Genomic DNA, 9,632 nt, shown 5'->3' with positions numbered 1-9,632 from the left:
GGGGCTCGATCCCAGGACCCCGGGATCACGACCCAAGCCGAAGGCAGAGGCTTCAACCCACCGAGCCATCCAGGCGCCCCAGATTTTTTTTTAAGATTTTATTTATTTATTTGAGAGAGTGAGAGCACAAACAGGGGGGAGCGGCAGAGGGAGTGGGAATCAATCCCAGGACCCTGGGATCATGACCTGAGCTGAAGGCAGATGCTTAACCGACTGAGCCAGCCAGGTGCCCCTAGATTGACAGATTTGAGCAATAAACTTAAAAACTTCTTTTAAGATGGAAGTATTTATTTTTAAAGTCACTAAGTAGAATAGTATCCATATTAGAGATTGGTAGGGCGCCTGGGTGGTTCAGTCGAGTAAAGCCTCTGCCTTTGGCTCAGGTCATGATCCCAGGGTCCTGGGATAGAGCCCAACACTGGGCTCCCTGCTCAGCGAGAAGCCTGCTTCTCCCTCTCCCACTCCCCCTGCTTGTGTCCCCTCTTTTGCTCTCTCTCTCTCTCTCTCTGTCAAATAAATAAATAAATAAAATCTTTTTAAAAAGAAAAGAAAAGAAAAAAGATGGAGATTAGCAGGAAAGGTGATTTTTTAAAGCTAATCTAAAAGAGAGTAAGGATTTTAAAAACAACATAAACACAACATTTACGAATATAAATGGTCGATAATGGATACCTTTAATTTTGTCTCTAATGTTAGCTTGTGTTTTCACTGCCATTGGTGTTTTTGTCTCCATCAGAACAAAAATCATCTTGTTATGTGATTTCATAAAATAAGGCACCATTCTCTGGTTAAAACCTTTGAGAAAGAAGTAAAGAATTTCATCCTTTGGCTGTGTGCTCTAGACTCGGGCTTTCCCTGTTCTAAGCCAGTAGCGAGAGGGAAAGTTCATCGAGGTCTCAGCTTTGGGAGCCGTCAATGGGGGATAAAAGTCCTGGATCATGGTTGCCACGGCACAGCCTCCTGTTCGCAGGGATCCAGCATCCTCAGCAGTGAGGAGCTAAATGTGTATTCCGTGGTGGCTGAGGGTAAACAAAGCGTTTATTTCAGTACCAGCAATGTTCCCCACATTCCTCTGTCAAAGGCGAGCTGACTTCAAATCGCACATTATTTTCTCCACACATAAGGATACGATGCCATTGGATTCCCCAGGCATTAAATGTCTAAACACTTGATCCCGTTAGCTGCTTTCTCTTCGCCAGACCCCATTTCAGGGGTCAGCAGCCACGTCCAGAGCCAGGGCTTCCTTGGTTGTCTGGACCTACAGCAGAGCGAGAGAAGGAGAAGTTTCCTTTTCCCAGGGGGCGACGGGAGTCTAACTACATTTACAGGTCTATGAGGAGGGCTGCGGGGAGCTGGGAAGAGAGTCTGCGAATCAGAGAGTTACTTTGAGAAGAAACAGGGACAACCGGAATGCAGATAATTAGCTGGAAAGGTAAAGGTGAACCTTGGGCTAGGGAAAAGAAAGCGACGACTTCTAAGCAGAATGAAAAGAAGGTAGACAAGAGAATGTACCTGGACACATCACAGCAAAACTGCAGGTACCAGGGGCAAAGGCATCTTTTGTGATGAGGAGTGGTAACCGCAAGTAACACCTTGACAGTTGTCAAGGTGTTGACAGTCGACTTCGCGGCAGCAATGAAGTCGGAAAACAGTAAGAAGAGAGCTTCAAATGCTGAGATAAGATGACTGTCTACTTAGATTGATATAATTAGCAGGACAGCTTCTCGAGAACAAGGGCAAAATAAAGACATTTTCAAATAAACACTGATCAGGTTGACCGCTAACCTCTCATGAGTGGAACCTTCCAGACTGAGTGGAAATTCGAAAGGATGTACTAGAGAGTGAAAGAGAGAGAGAGAGAGAGAGAGAAAGGATCCCAGAAGATCAGAAGATAGATCTGAGATGAGTTCATTTTTAAAAAATTCTACATTCTAAATTTAAAATTCTAAAATTTAAAAAAATTCTGAATCTCACTAACGTTGAAGTGATAAAAATAGTATCTAAACAGTGAGGTCAAGAAAGGAGCTAATGTTCTTTCTGCAAACTGTAGTGGAAGCCTTCCTTGCAGCTTCTGGCGGTTTCCTGGCCGTCTTTGGCATTCCTTGGCTCCTAGATCCATCCCTCCAGCCTTTTATGTTCTCATCACATTCCTTTTCTGTGAGTCTCTCTGTATCTGCATTTCCGTTTTATAAGAACACCAGTCAGATAGGATTAGGGGCCCCTCTAATCACCTCATTTTAACTTGATTACCTCCGTAAAGACTCTATTTTTTTTTTTTAAGTATTTATTTGACAGAGAGAGAGATCACAAGTAGGCAGAGAGGCAGACAGAGGGGGTGGGGAAGCAGGCTTCCTGCTGAGCAGAGAGCCTGATGTGGGAATTAATCTCAGGACTCTGAGATCATGACCGGAGCCAATGGCAGAGGCTTAACCCACTGAGCCACCCAGGCGCCCCAAGGACTCTATTTCTACTTAAGGTCATATTCTGAGGTCCTGGAAGTTACAATTTCAACATATCTTCTTGGAGGAGGGATGCAGAGCGCAAGTCAACCCACAACATAATCTCAACCCAAACGGATGGTTTTAAACTCTGGACCCTGCCCTGGGTTCCAGCTGCTACCACATCTTTCTCTCCACTTTCCATCCTTTCAAAGCTCCCAAACCAATGGTGTCTGTGGTTCCTTCCATCCTCCTACACGGCTCGTTATGGGCTGAACTGTTTCCTCCCCAAGTCCATATGCTGAAGCCTAAAGCCCCAGTACTTTAGGATGCGCCTGTTTTTGGAGATAGGGCCCTAAAAGAAGTGAGTAAGTTAAAATGAGACTGTTAGTGTGGGCTGTAATCATATATGACGGACGTCCTCCTGAAATAAGGAAATTTGGACACTTGGAGAGACACCAGGAATGCATGCTGTTGAATAACAAAAATTCAACCAAATAGATTTTAAAGATCTAATTGGCTTTGTTAATCAATTCACGAATCAGGCAGCAGCATCCCATCTAGCAAGTTGAGGGGAATTCCCAGGAGTTGTGCAAAATGGAGGGGTTGTGGAGGAAGGGGGGTGGGGCAAGAAGTTATAAGCAAAAGGAAAGAAAGGATTGTTCCAGAAAGGTCACTTTCGCTTAGCAGAAAGGTCAAGGTGTCTCCTTGGATTATCTCATCTTCTTACCACAGAGCCTCTGCGGTAAGATTCTTCACTGAGGCTGATGGGAAAATTCCTGACTGAGCGGTTGAGACGACATTTCTGGGGGAAATGGAAACCGCAGTTGGGTGAGGTATTAAATCCAGATCGGTGACTTGGTGTAAGTGATACCCTTTGGGGGCTGTGGGTTTCTTTTTAACGACACGCACAGAGGAAAGACTTTGTGAGGGCACAGACGGAAGGTAGCCATCCGCAAGTGCAGGACAGAGGGCTCACAAGAAACCAAACCTGCTGACGTGTGACCTTGGCCTTGTAGCCTGCAGACGTGGGAGAAAATAAATGTCCGTTGCTTAAACCACTGAGTCTGTGGCATTTTGTGGTGGCAAAGGGAGCCCATGGATCCTCTGCTCAAAGCCCCTCCCCTCTGCCTCTGGCCAGCTCCTGAGCACTGTCCCCAGGTCTCCCTCCTCTCCAGATGTTCCCCTGGCCCACAATGCTTTCCCTCCCCTCTTCTGGCCTTCCCTCCAAAACAGGACTTAAGGACGCCAAGAGCTGTGGCTGGTTAACTCACCATTCCGGGCTTTGCGGGCCCAGGGGTGGGTGGCTGAGATTGACTTCAGCGAGCAGTTTATATTCTTGAGTTCTGGAGACTGGACGCAAACTAGCAAACAGGAAAACTCTCAGGGCATTGTGTACCGAGGATTAAAACCCAAGAGAAAAGATTGCAATAGACAGCTGTAGGTCAGGTGGCTTTTGGTGCAGTCCTTGGGGGTAGGGGGGAAGTGGTGGTGTAGGATCTACAGCACGTATTAATCCGGCTGCAAAAGCACCAGATACACCAGAGTTTTGCCATGTCTGCTCTAAATTACAAAACCGGAAATAAGTTTGCTTCTCTAGATTGGAGCAGGGGTGGGGGGGGTGGGGGGTGGTGGTAACCAGACCTGATTAGAATGTGAATAACAATTGCTCCCAGGTCCCGTTTCATTTGTCTCTTTAGAGAGCGCTTTTAGCCCTCACAAAGCTTTCTTACAGGGCTTTGATAAGGAAAGGGGGTGTTATGAAAAGCTGTTACCTAAGAAAACAAAAACCAGGAGATACACATTCAACCCATCCTGGTAACTCCTTTAAATCCCCGACCCGCAAGAACAGTTGGAAGTGACCTGGGATCCCAAAGCCAGACACTGTCCCGTGGACCCCAGCTCTAAGTCCAGGGGAGCCCTTTGTGGGTGTGGGGAGGCACACTTGGACCAGGCACCAAGGGCCAGGAGAATGCAGCCCCCCAGGTCTTGGGGTGGAACTTGGTGGGAGGGCCTCAGGGGAGGGTGTTTGGGGAGATATGGGGAGCCTAAGTAGTCAAGATCCAGCCCCCTCCACCACCAGCCCCGAAAGGGCACGAGAGAAGCCTTGGCTTTTATCGTGGCTGATGTGCGTTCCAAGGCCAACACACCGACCTTCGGGTCAGGAAGTGACTTCTTGGTCCATTGCTGCTTTTGAGGGGCCTGCCAGGGTTTGAAATGAAGCAGCAGTTCTTATTAACATCCAGTCATAAATCTAAATCTTTTTTTTTTAAACCCAAGCAAAATAGTGAGATAACTTGACATTTTGCATGCTTAAATTTAGAACAGATTACAGAAACTGAATACCCACGTCATAAGCTGCTTCATTTCAGCACAACACACGTACCCAGACTCAGTTTCATGTGATCTGGGTCTTGACAGTGCCTTTTCCTCTGCCAAAATGTTAAAATCTTAAGGTGGCTCTAGGGTCTGTTCCTGAGAATGAGGCTACCTGACTTCCAGTCCTAAGCAAGGGCCCTCTCAGGGCCTCAGTGAACCCCTCTCTACGATTCCATGCTGTGCAATGCCTGGTTTCCTTGCCCGAAAGACACAATCACAAATGACCAGAGACTAGTCACACCTCAGGGTCTAGGAAGATGCAAGTAGGAAGATCTATGAGATTACCTTGGAATCTATGCCTCATCAGGGGTTATTAAAAATAGATGCCACTCACCAAGTATGTCTCATGTGCTGGCACTATGGGAAGCTTGCTTTGCTTGTCTTATTTCTCCTAATTCTCATTTAGACTTTATGAGGTTGCACCATTTTACTGGTGAGGAAGTTGAAGTTCAGAGAGGTTAAGTAACTTGCCCAAGCTCACGCAGCTCATAGGGCTGTAAGTGGGGACTCAGGATACAAACCCAGGCATCTTAGGGCACTCCCCCTGCCTTGCAGCTTTTGGGTATCAGCCCTGAGATCCTCCCACCATCACCGACCTGGAAGGATGAGAAAGGGACGGAGCTAGTGATTCTGATCCAAAGACGGCTCCTTAAGGGGCTGAGCTCCTCCCCTGAGCCTGTCCCAGAGTGACCTGTCCAGGAGGCAGGAGGGATGGACATGATACAAAGTTGTTGGTTCAATTCAGAAAAAAAAAAAAAAATCACTGTCCCATTACAGTGTTTCCAAAAGTTCTCTTTTGAGAAAACTGCTTTAGATCTTAGGAAAATGAATCTAATAGAAGAGAAAAAGAAAGGCAAAGGGAGCCCACTGATTTGAGTATGAATGTTCAGGTTTAAAGCATTTTTTGCCCTTTAAATACCTTTTACTCACCTTGGTGGCAAGTCTCTGCTACTTTGGGGTTGTGTCAACTCTTACTGCAAAGGCTGGCTGGGGACGTCAGGCCGGACCATCTGTGCTGGAACGAGGATTCTTCCAAAGACCTGGTTTTGATTTTCTAGGAGCTGTAAATGATATCATACACCTTAAAGAGGAACTTTCCCACTTTTGCTTATCTTCTTCCCTTCCGCCTAAAGGGTTACCTGCCTCTTATTCTCCAAGTAGGACTGGGGGAAGGAGGCTGTTGGATGTCTTTTCCTCTTCAGAGGACATGGCTACAGAACCCAGGAGGCCCAGACATTGAGCCAGAACTGAAGGCAAAACATCCAGACCAAAGTGAAATGTTTAGTCAAAGCCACTGGGTGTAGGCTTTCCAGCCCCTTCTTCATTTTCTCAAAAGTTGCTGGAATCAAATTTGCCTAGCTTTTTGTGGGTTTTCTTGTGGGTATTTGTTTGTGTTGACTGCATGAATACACACACACACACACCAGTAGTTTCCACCTTCCTCCACCTACTGGAGTCCAGTTAATAAGACATCCAACAAGGAAAGAGGAAAGGTTTGGCGTCCCATTATGGAGGTCCCTGAACTCTATAGGCCTGCATTCAGATTAAGTAAGCATCCCATGTCCAAACAGACCAGTTTATTTATTTTTCTAAGATTTTATTTACTTATTTGACAAAGAGAGAGCGAGCAAGAGAGCACAAGCAGTGGGAGGAGAAGAGGGAGAGAGAGAAGCAGGGAGCCCGATGCAGGATTTGAACCCATGGCCTGAGCCGAAGGCAGATGCTTAATCCACTGAGCAACTCAGGTGCCACTCAGATAGAGCAGTTTAAATATATACATAAAGACGGCCATCTCTGTTGTTAGAGCATGACTATTAAGTAAGACTGAACTAGAGAATATTAACAATAACAGTAATGACACCGTTTACCAAGCACCTGTTATGTGGCTGGCAACAGTGTTGCGTGGGAAGGGCCATCCTCGTTCTGCTGGTGGAGCCGCAGACTCTGAGAAGTGCCAAGGACACAGAGCGAGGAGCGGCGAGGCCACAGGTCTGAGTCTAGATGTGGCGCTCCTGTCACCCCTGATGAGGAAACCGGCATCAGCGATGGGACTCACACCCGCAAACTGTGTTCATATGGAAAGCAAAACGGCATCATCTAAGATGTGGAGTCTGAGAACTGGGTTTGAGCTCTTTCTGCAATTTCCTTTCTGTGACTCTAGAACACTGTAAAATAGCACTTTGTGCCTCAGTTTCTTCATTTCTCCGGTCTTCATACCAAGTGGCCCTTGGGAGCACCGAACGGGGAAACACAGTGGAATGTCTTTGAGAACTCCTCCCAGTTTGGGTAAGTGTCCTAAGGACTAACAGTGTCTATTGTGACTAGTGCTGAGGCCAGGGCTGTTTTAAAAGAAAGGCCATTGAGAAATGATGCTTCTGGGAGGTGGCATAAAAGGGCATCAGCTCTAACCTCTGTATCCTGTGAAGATACAGAAAAAATGCGCATCTCGTCCGCTGACTCGGGGGCTCCTTGGTCGTCTGTGGCTAGTTGTGCGGGAAGCCGAGCAAGTCTGTGAACTCCCAGCAGAATCCTTTCACAGAGCTCGGCAATGGAGCTGCTATTTCTGGCTAGCTGGAGGAAAGCTCTGTCCCCCTGCCATCATTTTCCCCTTTATATCCCTGGGAGCAATGGCGAGAGATTCTGGACCCACGTACCAAAGTTCCTCCGTGTATGGAAGGAGAGACGCGCAGACATCCTAAGACATCCGGCTTGCTTGCCTCTCCTCCCAACCGAGGCCCCAGGCCACCGCAGGGAGTGAATTCCTGAGGCTTCCGAGCTCATGTGCCCACCAGTGACCCTCGACACCATCAACCTCACTTCTCATGCCAGCAAAGACCCTGGGGGACCCCACAGGAACCAACCGTGTCCATTCCTCCCTGCTTAACTGACCTGTGACCGTGGCCGAGCTCCAGGAGCCAAGGTGTTGCTGACTTTCATAGAGCAGACGTCCTGTCAAAGAATTCCAAAGAACTCTCTAAGCTGTCTTTTGGAAGAGATACTAAGCCCGTCTGTGCCTCCAGCTATGCTCATCACAGCCTGGCAGCCCCTATCCATGTTCCAGCAGTAGGGTACTAGGCACTGAGTCTTTCCTCTGCACCTGGCTCTGTGCTTGGTGCTTTTCCCGTGCTCTCCCCCAGTCCTCCTGTGGAGCCAGCAGAAAAGGCTCTATCTTGATGGTACAAGGAAATGAATTTGGGCCCAAAGAAGTAAAGGGCAGCCAAATTGGACAGAGCCGGGATTTAAACTTGGGCAGGCTCTTTCTGTTAAACTTGGCTCCAGCGAAGCGAGGCTGGGACTGGGATTGATTGGTGCCCCAGAGTGGCCTGGTACCAGGGCCGTCCAGTCCACATCCCCAGTAATAACAGTTACCCTCTGTCAGACTCTTGCTGTATGGCTGACCCTGTGGTTTACCAGCACGACTGCATTAATTTTCATAACGACCAATAGTATGGGACCGATGTGCTCCCCATGTTAGGGAGCGAGGGCTCTGGGAACCTCGGTAATTCAAGCAGAGGCCACCGTTGTAAGGATTCACACCCAGGTCCGTCTGACCAGGAGGCCCTAGCTCGGAACCAGTATGCTCCCTTGCCTGCTCAGGTGTTTTCCCAGCTGTCCCTGTAGAAGCTCATCAAGCCTGCGGTGCCCCACCTGGCAGGCAGGAGAGCTCAAAGACAGGCAGGAGCAGGGCAAGACATATGGGCAAGGCCAGCTTGTGTCTGAGTCCTGCCGTCTGTCCCTAGCAGTTTGACTGGGGTCCAGTTGTGACAGCATGTGCTGGGCGTCTGGCTGGCGGTGTGCTCGCGTTCGCAGCAGTGTTTAACTCTCAGAACAACTTCACTGAGTAGGTGCGATGATCTTCATTTTACAAAGGAGGAAACTAAGTCTCACTAGATTAAGTGACTCTCCTGTGGTCACGTAGCTAGTGAGTGACAAGGGCCCAGCGGTAATCCCGGCTCTAGGCTCTAGACAGAGTTGGAGGAAGCATTCTTCTGGCTGATACTACTTGTTAATTGACTTGAAATTAACTCACTCCTCTAGCCTTGGTACCTCGGTTATAAAGGACAGTTGCTGCCTTTCTCACACCCCTGGTATGGTCATGTGACACAGTTCTGGCCAATGAGATGTCCCCGGAAGTCCAGTGGGAGCTTCTAGGAAGGTCCTTGCTCTTTCTGATGAAAAGGGATGTTGCTTTTGCTTCACCCCTTCCCATCTTCTACTTGGTATAATGAGGCCGTGTGTCTTGAGTGGCCCCAACCATCCTGCAGCCTTGTTTGAAAGGCCAAGAGCAAGGGACCTGACGTCCCCGAGCCCTGCACCAATAAGACCAGCCACCTAACCAAAGACTTCCTGGTATTTGCAACATATACATCCCTTTGGGTGTAAACCCCTATAAATCTGATTTTCTGCCACTCGCAGCCCAGCACCCTCTTGACTGATATGGGTTCTTAGAGGCCAAGAATGAAGCAGTTACATGCCTCATGATGCCTGGTCCCACTGCATCTTCTGATGAGTAAGGCCTGAGATAGTAATTCATGCACTCACCAGGAATGGAACTCTTGGATGTGATGATGAAATCTGGGAATGACCAGACTCATGTGAAAATGGTGTGTTTCATTTCCCCAGGCACCATGTGTGAAGGGCAGATCAATAGGTAAGCAGAGAACATGAACTAAAATGGATGGACTTCAGGGAGCAAAGTTCTCAGGGGATGTGGTTCCTCTCCGTGACCCCTAGAAAGCCTGTCAGACACTGGTGGAAAACTTCCTGAGGAGGACGGAAGGAAGAGCAGCTGATGATGGTAGAAGTCAAACTTGG

Source organism: Enhydra lutris, unplaced genomic scaffold (genome assembly GCF_002288905.1).
Source record: "Enhydra lutris kenyoni isolate GAN:26980312 unplaced genomic scaffold, ASM228890v2 scaffoldscaffold14, whole genome shotgun sequence".
Lineage (NCBI taxonomy): Eukaryota > Metazoa > Chordata > Mammalia > Carnivora > Mustelidae > Enhydra > Enhydra lutris.
The sequence above is the reverse complement of the archived record's forward strand: the minus strand, read 5'-3'. Positions refer to the sequence as shown.